This window comes from Anabas testudineus, chromosome 11 (genome assembly GCF_900324465.2).
Source record: "Anabas testudineus chromosome 11, fAnaTes1.2, whole genome shotgun sequence".
In the NCBI taxonomy this organism is placed as follows: Eukaryota; Metazoa; Chordata; class Actinopteri; order Anabantiformes; family Anabantidae; genus Anabas; species Anabas testudineus.
The window spans coordinates 19,220,511-19,233,283 of NC_046620.1; the positions used below are offsets into that span (position 1 = coordinate 19,220,511).

General features: G+C 38.9%; 1 protein-coding gene across 4 annotated transcripts in view; it reads left to right on the forward strand.

Moving 5' to 3' along the window:
- The first annotated feature begins 11,894 nt into the window (after positions 1-11,894).
- Positions 11,895-12,773, forward strand: part of phactr4a (phosphatase and actin regulator 4a) — a 28,571-nt gene continuing 27,692 nt past the window's right edge. For all 4 annotated transcript variants that reach the window (XM_026346765.1, XM_026346767.1, XM_026346768.1 and 1 more), the window contains exon 1: positions 11,895-12,250. The gene's annotated coding sequence lies outside the window, so the exon portion shown is untranslated. The remainder of the gene's footprint in view (positions 12,251-12,773) is intronic.

Genomic DNA, 12,773 nt, shown 5'->3' on the forward strand with positions numbered 1-12,773 from the left:
TGAGTCAGCATGTTCGACAGCAGCTCTGCTGAAGTGCAGAGTCATCTAAATGGAATGCAGGCATCCTAAGTGTTATAGCATAGTGTACACCTGTGCCTGTCCTGCCATGACATGACAAAGTGTCTGCCAGGATAAACATCTGTTGTTATTGCTCTCTTTTTCCATATGTTCTGTTTGGTTAATGATCATTTGAGCACTTGTCATTTAATTCTGTTTGTAATAATACCATATCTCTGCTGGATAACAAAGACAGTAATTTGCAAATTGTGTCAGGTCACTATTATCACTATAAAGTTCAAACAGACACAAACTTTGCAATTTTCATACACTTATCAGTGGAGGACCTTAGACATAAGAGTACAATGATTTTCTTGATGTTCTCAGTTTTACCTTCAGTTACAGACATGTTAGGGCAACTGACAAGATAAAACACACCTGCGACTCCTTTTTAGAGCTGGTTTTACATGACAACAACTGCTCTGCACTGTTAGCACAGGGATGTTTCAGCATTTTTGTCAGGTAGGGTAGCTTTGCACGTAGCCACAAACAGATGCTCTCCAACTACCTCTCAGAAAGAAAGCAAAGACCATGGAATAAAAATGTATTTTCCAAACGTTCAAAGCACTTTTCAAGTCTGGCCCAGTTAGTTTAAACACTGAGCACTGCAATAATGTACTCGTGTAAAGACAATGAAGCTGCTAATCTTCAAACATTATTGCTGCCTTCAGGTTGCAGCTAAATAACTTTGATATATTAACCAACCGTTCTCAAGAAGAAATCTCTCTTAAACTGCACATATAACATGCAGTTTTCATAAAGGTCCTCACATTCACCAATGCTTTATTGTTTGGGATTGGTTTGTAGGTAAGAACAAATTCTACACACGATCAAGAGCATGTTAACACACATTCAGGTTTGTGCAAAATAACTGGTTAGTACATTTTTGTATGATGTTGTAGGATTTAAATGGTCAGCAGATATCTATCATTAATCATATTATAAAGTACTTATTTTACAAAGCATTATGGCATTTGGAAATTAATAAACACAACACTAGCATGTCAGTTCACATCATAGAACATCTCCATGAAACGAAATGTTCCACTCTCTCAGCCACCACCACAGCATTCTGACAGGAGACTCTCAGTGAGCCTGTCCTGCATTAGAGAAGCTTTTTTTGTGATATCCAAATAGTTTTTATTACATCAGTGCCTTAGCTTCAGAACTACGTAAGTTTTTGTTTTTCGTTTGCTCGCCATCTTTGACTTTTCTTTTCCAGTCCTGTGTGTGTGCACACGGGACTGCAGTCTCGTGCCATTCTGTGGCCGCAGGTGGGGCATTTACCTGTGATACATACAACAGCAACAACTAGAATGCACTTTCAATTCACAAGGACAACGGGATTCATCAATATAAGAGCAAAGGTACGAGCAAATCTGCCGACCTGAATCCAACATAGATTTTTCTTAACACTCTTAACATAAATTTAAGAAAAAAAGATAATGTTGAAAGTGCCCTTATAACTGTATGCATGAGAGCTGTTAATTACTGTCTAATCTTGTTTTAATCTCCGAGATAACCGAGATTCTCAGCTTTCGTTCTGGTTGGATTTTTCCAGTTTTAACATGCTGTTCTTCTAAAAATGTCTGAGGTAAAATTATTACAATGTCCTTGTTCACACAGGAATGTAAATTCCAATGGGTAAATTCCGTCTCAGTCCTGAGACACTAACATGTCATCGTTGTACATGTGGGGGAAAGCTGATTCAGTGCCCCACTGAGAATGTTTATTCCCTTCTAAACATTACAGACATTGGCCCGCACCTCGATCTTATCAATCTACACTCTCACAAATTCCATAACTTCAGACACCTTTGTTTTATTTTCTAGCCTAAATATATCTGACACTCTGCAGATCTTTGTGTAACTAATTATAGTCCCAGGAATCTCCCCTCAAAACAAAGACCCTGCCTCCAACGACCTTTTTTTTTTAATCAATTTTCCATGATGTTCCAACTCCTCTGGACTTGCTCCCATTCTTGGCTTTATCAAACAGGGGACGCCCAGCATGATGGATCTTATTCTTGATGACAGGAGAAAGGTTGCAATAGGAAGGGAGGATTTAGCAGTGGTTGACAATGACTGTGCCACACGATGTGATAGTGAACAGTACTCAATTGATGAATCTGGCTCCTTTGTTCACTTAAATTTATTTATTTTGTCTATGGTCCCTTGGCAGATTGTCCATTTCCACTAAGAAGGCATGCAAATGAAAAAGGAGGGTCTTAGCCACTTATTTTGTTGGCAACGTTTGTATATATTCTGTCAAAAAAGTCAACAACATGGTTTATTTGAACATGTTTGCTGCTGGGATGTCACTTTTCATTTCTAGTTGTAAGTCATCAAAAGAGAAAGAGAAACAGAAACAGAAACAGTCCACAGTCCAGCATTCCTGCACTTGGCTGAAAAGTGGGAGCAAAGCTAACTACTATGTGACCACAAAGATTCGAGTGTCCTTGTTCATGTGAAGAATTTGTTTTTTCATGACCAAGACATCACTAAACAATATCGCACAGTGTATCTTCTAAGCAGTGTCACCTGTCCTTCAGGTGCAGCTGGATTGCTGAATCCTGCCCCAAGGAGCTGACTCTCCTGTGCTGTCAGGTGTCTAGTAGTTTTCCACCTATCTACAACATATCACTGACACACTGGACGATGACAAAGCCCTGGGAATTGCTTGACCTCAAATCTAAAACTATTAGCAGACAGGGTTTTATTTGCAGCAGTTGCCTTGGAGGTTTCATTATCACAGTGAGGTAATCTGTCGTGTTTTACCAGTTGTTGGCAAAAGGAAACCACTGTATTACACAGGGTGTAATACAGAAGGGCCTACTGATAGTCTCTCAGCTACCTTCCCGACAATAGGCAATGCTTACATTAGTAAAAGGTGAGGCCTTGTAACTTACATATCTCTTAGATTGTGTCTGTTCCTGTAACTCATTGTTTTTGTTTTTTGACACTTTACATCTTTGAATAACAAAGTTGTCTTTGGTACCTCATCTTGGAAAAGATCCCTCTTAGCATAAAATACAGTGAGAAAGACGAATGCTGACTGGATTTTTAGGTACTGTAGTTCTATGCACCAGGCCCAAACACTAGCACCATTTAGAAGCAGGTTTAACTAGAAATGTTAGTAAAATGAACACACCAACCATTTTCAAACTATCTAAATCTTGACTCGATTCAACACTTACAGTGGAGTATTTTTTGAAGGTGAAAGTAGTTTGCTTAAGTGACAAACTTAAGGTTAACTAGTCTTATTATTTAGCACTATATCACCAGTTATGAACACACTCCTAGTGACTCAGGCATAGATCTTATGTTCACCTGTCTAGCCATCATAAAACTATCAACCATACAGTACCATATCAGCGAGTCCATGAATAGACGATGTGTCATCAATGACTGAGGGACTTTGTTGAATCCTGCCTAGCTCATACATTTGCTTTAAAGGGACTGGTTTAGACATAAGCAGGTAAGTGACTTCTCAAGAACTTGACTTTGATAATCAGCGGTCCTGTTAGAACACTCTCCTGCCAAATAATCCTGTCTCCCATCACATTACCATTTGTTCTTGTCTTTTTTACAGCTTTATCTTTTTTAAAAGATAAAGTTGACAAGAGACTGTGTAAGAAGTCACAGTGGGGGATAATTGCTTCATATGTGATTTATATAATTACTTTGATTCCTTATAGACAGTAATATGAACCTTCAAGCTTGACAACAACATCCCTGCAACATCCCTATCTCATGAAGAAGTGTTTATCACCCAGACACCAGTTGCTTAAAGTCAGACACCACACCTCTTTACTTTATTTTGTGATAAAGTCAAGCGAATGTGCTTATTCCGGCAACAATGGAACGTGAGCTGAAGCTGGGAATGACGTGTTGAAACCAGACATAATACCTTGCTTGTGTTCTGTTGACCAAGTTTTTGTTGAACCGACTCTAAGAGATAAGGTGTCACAGATTTTTACTTTCATTGAATAACATACTGCAACCACCTTGTTTTTATGTATCTCTATCAATTTCATTTGGCATGTGTTGCTTACCGTTTGAATTGCACCAAAAGGTGCATTATATGCATTATTAATCGCCATATGGAGACCATTGATGTATATAAAGTACATCATCACTAACAGTTGCAGAGTAGCACTATATGGAAACATCTATGTGCAACTATGCAACTGTTAATGAGAAACTTTCCAACTGTACACCCTTTTGCACATCCAGTTAACTGCACTGACAGATCATCAATAAAAGAAATGCAATAAAATATCATCCTGCCATACACTGTTGTTTACATGAAAAACAACAGGTACTGAATTTGTCTATTATACTTACATTTTTTGAGATTCTCCTTAGTTCTTCCCTGCACTCATATTGCACCCCACAGGTGTTCATGATCAGTAATGGCCAGTTAAAAATATATCAATTCAATTCAATTCAATTCAATTTATTTGTATAGCGCTTTTTACAATTGACATTGTCACAAAGCAGCTTTACACAAGCGAGAAACCATGGACGTTTACATGAAAAGTGAATGTATATGAATCATAATAATCAGATTGTCCCTGATGAGCAAGCCGAGGGCAACGGTGGCAAGAAAAATTCCCTGAGAAGGCAACAGGAAGAAACCTTAAGAGGAACCAGGCTCAACAGGGAACCCATCCTCATATGGGTGATGACATACTACTGTATGTGTTTGGCAGTCAGTCCAGTATAATAGTTAATGTCTTTAAGTTAATGTGGAGTCCAGTTAGTTATAGGAGGCTCTGGTAGACTCTTATCGAGCGTTGAGGCGAGACCTCGGAAAAACAGCTGCTGACATCCGTCCAGGCCAGGACCGTCTTCATGGTAGAGTGGAACCAACCCCGGTCACCACACGCATCCCAAAGGGACCATATGGGAATCCAAGCAATGAGATCTCTGACCAGAAGTGGGGCACCAGGACGAGTCAGACAGGTCAGACATATCATGAGTCTACAGTACTTTTTGTTTTGGAAAGAACACACTGCACTACATCTGGCGTAAAAAGGCCAGTGCATATCATCATGAAAACATGATCCCAATTGTAAAGGGTGGAGGAAACATCATGAGTTGGGCCTGCTTTGCTGCATTAGGCCCTGGCTATCCTTCTTTTTAGAGTAGCCAAGTCAGAGCCAAGACCTCAACCCAATAGAGATGCTATGGAACAACTTGAAGATAGCCACACAGAAGACGTTCAAAGACTATGACAGAGCTCAAGCAGTTCTGCAGGAAGAATGGGCTTAAATTCCTCCTGAATGATGTGCAGGTTTGATCCACAGCTACAGGAAGCGCCTGGTTGAGGTTGAGTTGAGTTTTTTATGGTTGTTCTCAATAAAAACATGAAAGGTCAGAAATGTTTTTGTTATTATTTTAGGCACATTATATTTAAGTTAATACTAGTTAATACGCTTGACTGAAGGTCAGATCACATTTTATGATAATATACAGTGGCAAGAAAAAGTGCGTGAACCCTTTGTGGAGTTTTGCATGAATGGGTCATAAAATGTGCTCCGATCTTCATCTAACTCACAACAATACAAAAACACAGTCTGCTGAAAATAATAGTACACAAACGTTATATGTTTTCATGTTTTTATTGAACATTACATGTAAACATTCACAGTGCAGGATGGAAAAAGTATGTGAACCCCTAGCCTAATGACTTCTCCAAGAGCTTATTGGAGCCAGGAGTAAGCCAACCTTGAGTCCAATCAGTGTGATGATATTAGATGTGTTGCTGTGTTGCTACTCTCCCTAGGTGTGGTCGTCCTGTAAAGATCACTGCAAGAGCACAGCGCAGAATGCTAAATGAGGTAAAGAAGCACCCTAGAGAGTCAGCTAAAGACTTACAGAAATCTCTGGCACATGCCAACATTTTTGTTGACACATCTACAATAAGGAAGACATCAAACAAGAATGAAGTACATGGGAGGACACCATGGAGGCAGCCATTGCTGTCCAAGAAAGAATTGCAGCACGTTTGAAGTTTACAAATAAGCACCTGGATGTTCCACAACACTACTGGCAAAATATTCTGTGGACAGATGAAACAAAAATTGAGTTGTTTGGAAAAAACACACAACACTATGTGTGGAGAAAAAAAGGCACAGCACACCAACATCAAAACCTCATCCCCACTGTAAAACATGGCGGAGGGAGCATCATGGTTTGAGGCTGCTTTGCTGCCTCAGGGCCTGGACGGATTGTTGTCATTGATGGAAAAATGAATTCCAGAGTTTATCAAGACATTTTGCAGGAAAGCGTAAGACCATGTGTCCGCCAACTGAAGCTCCACAGAGGATGGGTGATGCAACAGGACAATGATCCAAAGGATACAAGTAATTCAACAAAAGAATAGCTTCAACAGAACAAAATACACCTTCTGGAGTGGCCCAGTCAGAGTCCTGACCTCAACCCAACTGAAATGCTGTGGCATGACCTGCCAAAGAAGTCTCAACCAGTGAATGTTAACATGTTATGTTCAATAAAAACATGAAAACATATAATGTTTGTGTACTAGTATTTACAGCAGACTGTGTTTTTGTATTGTTGTGAGTTAGATGAAGATCGGAGCACATTTTATGACCAATTCATGCAAAACTCCACGTAATCCCAAAGGGCTCACACACTTTTAACAAATTCAGAGTTAATGTCACAGATATCAACATTCATTCATTAATACTTCATTCATGATAACATGATAACACTCAAAATGATGAGTTGCAAATTCTAAACCTATCATTGCAATCTCTAAATTAATCCAATAATCAAACAGATAATTATATTCCTTGTTTTTTGAAATTCAAATTCCAGAGGTGGTTCACAGCAAAACAGTGTGCTGCAGATCCCTTCCCTTGCAGCCATTAGTAACTCTGGTATGCTGAGCATCAGAAGAACAGCAAACAAAGCTCCCAGCTGGTGGCATGTAGCACATTCATGTTGTATTAAAGTACATTGCTTGAGTAAATGCACTTAGTTGCAGTACAGTGCATCTGTGCATGCATTATGTTTTGATGTATCATATTTTTGTTTTACTGCCTAAACAACTAATGTGTCCTGTAGTGACACTTAGAGCCTCTATCTTAACAGTTCCTAATTGACTTCTCACAGTGATCCTACTCAGGCAGTACCATTAGTACTATGGTATATTGTTTGGAAGATATTTAAATATTGCAAGTGCAGTTCATGATCAACCTTTGTGGTGACTGACAGGGAAATTGTGTTCAGGGTCATTGCAGGTTTCTAAAGGTCAGTAGGGTAAGTGTTATAGCCATGAGTCACCCATAATCTGTTTTTCAGGACTGCTTGGCATTGGCTTATCTAATGTTTGAGTAAAACGGTGATAGCCCAGTGTATAATCAGCCTCTGTGTCCACAGTGATGAGCCTATTGTTTTCCTGTCTTTTTCCTGCAGGGTGACACAAGGAAAGTGTAGGCGGCGCTATCATGGTCAGTGGCTTCACCCATTCACTGGCTGGGTTACACATGCTACCAAATACAACCCACATTTGTGCTTTTGCTGTTTCACTTTTTCCATGATTATATTAGGGCTGTGAGTGGAAACTAATCCCCAATGAATGCATGTCCAGTCTAGGTTTACTATTACATGCAAGAATATCAATTACACATCATACATTTATTTTGTATGGTGCAGTAACAAAAAAAAAGAAAGAAGAAGAAAAACAACAAACAAAAATAACAACACTTCTTATTTTTGTCAGTTCAACTCAAGAACATGTTACATGCAGGCATTATGAAAGTCAATGTATGCATATTATACAGAAGGCACAGAAATGTTTGCTTCAGCAGTCCCACAACTGAAAATATTTAACCTACAGTATTCTTCTAGGGTTTGCCAGCTGGGGGAGTCTTTTATTGTTTAGGATAATGTCCTGATTTGGAACAGCACTGATATACATACTTAGAATGTTTAAATGTATGTAAATATAGTCCATGAAACAGTTTACAGCTGAGAATAACCAAAACTTTATTATTCAATGCTACAATATGCTACAGTAGACATCTAGTCTACTAGCATATATAGACATATATAAACATGTTGCATATTTATTGGTTAACAGTGTACATAAATCATGAATTCACCTATCAGGACTTAAGAACAATCAACAATATCTCATGCATGTGTTAATGTAGGAACAATACATCAAGTATTTGGAAACATAAAATAAATAAATAAATCAGTTTAGTTAAACTTTCTTTTCTCATCTTTTTTTTCTTGTATTAACCAGTATTATCTTACAACAAAACAAAGCATGCCATGCCATCATAAATCATATTATAAAAAATAGAAAGTGGTGATTGACTTAATAAAATCCCCACTTCATTAGCAGGGAGACAAATGATGATGATGATCCCAGGTCTTGAAATTTGTATTATTAATAGAATACCCTACAATATCCTACGTATAATATGTACATTGTAGTTGCTACCAGCAACTACAATAGGCTAAGTTCAGTTGCCAGTCATGCACTATGTGCACAATTTCCTAATAATATTATTTTCAAATGAAAAATCAAGAGATGCTAAACATAAGACAAAATGTTTTATCCAGGAGCTTTAAACCCTAGCCTAGCTGACCTCCCCTGTAACAAGCTGAACAGCTGCATACTCTAGGTCTAGTCTGCCGTGTATCTGTCATCTAGTAAATTTCTTGATTTGAATTCTGGACTATATTCCTGCTCTTTGCAACATGCTAATATCCAAGTCTAAAACATGTAATGGCTCTTGCCAAGTGGTATCCTATAAGCCATTATCAAAAGAGGATCTGCAGACCATGTCTTTAATATTTCTTTTATTTTGCCATATTAGACAGAAATACACAGAGGGCAAAAGACATGGAAACAAATCAATGATAGCTTTGCTTTAGTGCTGATCCCAGAAATGCTAATCTGATTGATAAGGAAAATTTACTGTAGTAAAAAAATGTGAGCAATCTGTAATCTATTAATAAAACAACAGGTAATTGAGTGAGTTGAGCAGATATGAATAAAACCTTTTTTCTCTTTCTCTTCCAAAGAATATGGTCCGGTCATCCAAATTTGTCACAAGAAAGGAAACTAAAAAACGGCACAACAAAGGCTGTCATGTAGTTCTGCTGTCTAATTTTAGATTCGAAGACGTGGGTGTTGCTAATAAAACAGCACATGTATTGTGCTGATTCTATTCACCATAAAATAGTCAGACTACAGCATATATTTATAGTTTGCCTTTTCAGGGTTCACAGACACAGGTTTCCTCTGTTTGTTCACTGTTTCTAAGTTTAATAGGAGGGTGTTCCATTTAAGATCACAATGTTGATTGGGCAAATGGTTCTTTACAAAGAAAATGTGATGTTGTGATGAAACTGAAATCTGCTTTGTGGAAAATCACGATAAAGTTGAAAACATGTACAATTTGTTCAGGAACAACATGGATCTGTGAACACCATATTTAGAGATAACTACATTAGCCACACCATTAAAATTAATCCATCCATCTGTCCATTTTCTTAACTGCTTGTCCACTCAAGGGTCATGGGAGTGCTGGAGACAGCCCAGCTGTCATCGGGAAAGAGGCGAGGTACACCCTAGATTGGTTGCCAGTCCATCACAGGGCAGACATACAGAAAAAGACAATCTTTCACACTCACATTCACACCTATGGGCAATTTAGAGCCACCAATTAACCTAACATGCACGTCTTTGGAGGTGGGAATAAGCTGGAGTACCACATCAGCTGGAGAGAACATCTGCACATTTTCCACTTTGTGATGATGTGCATGCGCATGATAAATCTTGTGTGATATTACATACAAGATGCATTGATTAGGTGAGATAAGTTGATTAAATTTGATGGAAATGCATAAACCTATCCACATAGGTGGTTGCTGTCAGCAGCTGGAACAGCAGTAAATCACTTCTTCACAGCACTTTGACCCTAAGAACTTAACTTCTTAAACCTCCACTTGTCTCAACCAATGACCCAGCAAAAACACTATCAAATCAAAAGGGCATTCGAATTCAGTACAGTAAGAGGGTGGGACACCGTGTCTGGGGCAGTAAGACAACACTGGGTGCAGTTAAAGGTCACAGGCAAACTTGCTTTTGCGTGACTTGTTCTTCATACTTTACAGTTCCACACATGCAGAGCAGGTCAGCTCCAGACTGGGAATGGCTCTCGCTCATATTCTCACAGTAGGCAGCGCTGCATGGTGTGTTTATTTCCTAATAGCAGGCAAACAAAGGGAACATAAATTTTATCAGAGCTACATGAATCGAACGATCATGCTATCAGCCCTGGCATCTATGCCTTGTTCTTGGTTTATGGTGATGTCTGGAAAAACATGTGAAAAGTCTGTTTTTGTCTGCATTTCTTTCCTGTTTGTTGAAATCCGAGAGAGAAAGGTCGACTCAACACAACGTGTACATTTCGTGTGAAGTGAAACATCCATAACAGTGGTACTAGTTAGTCCTGAAAAGACGAGCGACTTTCACACTTTTCATTTCCATTGTGATACAGCAACTGGACAGTATTTCTACACTCAGCAGCCACAGTCGGGTCGCTACCAGCAGATGGCAGACAAAACGTTGTTACTGAACTACAGCGAACAGTCAACAAAAACAGGTAGAGCACTCGTGGCATGCAGTTCAGCAACCGACCAGAAGAGATCACAGTCTTCAAACATTTGATGTACTGTGTCTACCTTCTGCAGACATGTAACTAACACACCAGTCGAAATATATGAATGTTTGCATGTGCAGTGAAGTTATTTCCTTTTGAGATGCACAGAGAATATTGGAAACTCTTTACTGGATAAACAGTGTACATTCATTCATGCCCCAAATAATGTTAATGTGTTTTGTGTGAAAAATTTAATAAATATAAATGTTGATGTTGTACTATTTAAGATTGCTACTGATGCTGTCATACTGTACTGACTCTTCCAAAGCTCCTTTTTCCATTGTAATACGACAGTTTACTCCGATGAGTTCCTTTTATTACATCTGTTTAATATTTAAAGTACAGTCTGTGCATACAGTTACAAAATGTACTGTATATGCTATACACTGTGTACAAGATCCATATATTATACAGTTCATGTTCAAGTTTATTCTATTTATCATCTGTGGAGAACTGTGCACTGTGCCGTACTCTATACCCTAACATTTAGAAATATTCAACAGACTTGTCAGACTTTTGCTCTATATGGATCTATCTACATTGAATTGGATTTAATAATAATAATAATTTGATTTAACAGAGGCAGCGGAAATACACAAAATCCAAAACTTGTTTGAAGAAGTCTTATTTATTCAACTTTAATAAAGATTGATTACTTTACTGGGAACTCAGTACGTGCTCTAAAATGTACTTCAAGTGGGAAAGTATTCCACTAAGAAAGGTGAAGATATGTTACGTAGAGACTAGTGAGGAACAAAAAAATCAGTGGTAAAGGTGGAGCAGATTTGAATCACTTTTTATATGAACAGGAAGTTCATCTATAATAATACATCATCATTGGTTAAATTATTATATTCTGTATTAAGAATCTCAGTCTTAAAAGTCTCTACAGGTGTCACACAAAAGTAAACGGAACATATGGCAATGCTAAAAATAAGATACTTAAGCACAGAACTTGACTAAGTGTAGAAGTGTAGGTAAACCCCAACCATCAGTTCACCGCACGTTTCTTGCCACCGCCTCCGCTGTGACCAGCCTCCACCCGCGGTGGAGCGGCTCGTGTGGTCACGTGGTTCCTGAGGTTCGTGTTCAGCGTTTCCTCCAGGTGGGGGAGCAGCCCCGCTACAGAAGGGCGCATGCGCGGCAGCACATAATCTTCCTACCGAGATAACTCGCATGTAACACCTAACCTCACCTAACTTAACCTAGTGAGAGCAAAGTGACAGCAAGTTTTCAACAGAGCGTTTAGCCTAGCTTTTAGGGGTTGTTGCAAAGGTTCCGCTTCGGAAAGTTACTTTTGGGATTGTATTTGGGTCAAAAGGTAAAGTTTAGTCAGTGAAGCTAGTTCCGCCTTGCGTCCACTCTTGTGATGTAAATGAGCGACAAGTGTCAGAAGGAATGAGTGATCAATGATATGCGGGGAAAACACGCTTCTTGCCTTTTGGATACGTCTCTGCACAAGTGTACTGGTTACTAGAAAAGGTGAGTAGCCTTTGTTGCAATATAATACATAGTTGTTCTTTTGCGCTAGAACGAGTGCTAGTGTCAGGTTAGCCAGCAAAGCTAATGCTAACCTAACAGGACGGGGACAGTAGCCACCTGTTGCTGGCTCCAACTGACTTCAGCCAGCAGCAGCCAAGGATTAAGTTAGCATTAAACAAGGAGCGGTGTTGGCTGGAATGGGTTTCTGTCTTTAGAATATGAACCTGCGTTAGTTTTAGTAGGGGGAAACTGGAAAACAGAAAGCCAGAAAGACCAAAAAACTGCATGAGACTGTTTTTAAATTATATTACAGCACTCAACTTTCCCCAGTTCGCTTAATTTGTCCGCTAGCAGATCTCGGCTGCTAGCTTGTTGTTTGTGTTGTTAGCTATAGGGCGCCTCTGAGTATCCCTAAATAACCTACGTTTGACTCGTTGGAATTGTTATGGCTGTTTGTTCTCAGGGCACTTCATCTTTTAAACCAGATTTTTTTTATCGTTATTTATGGCCTTAGACTTTTGCA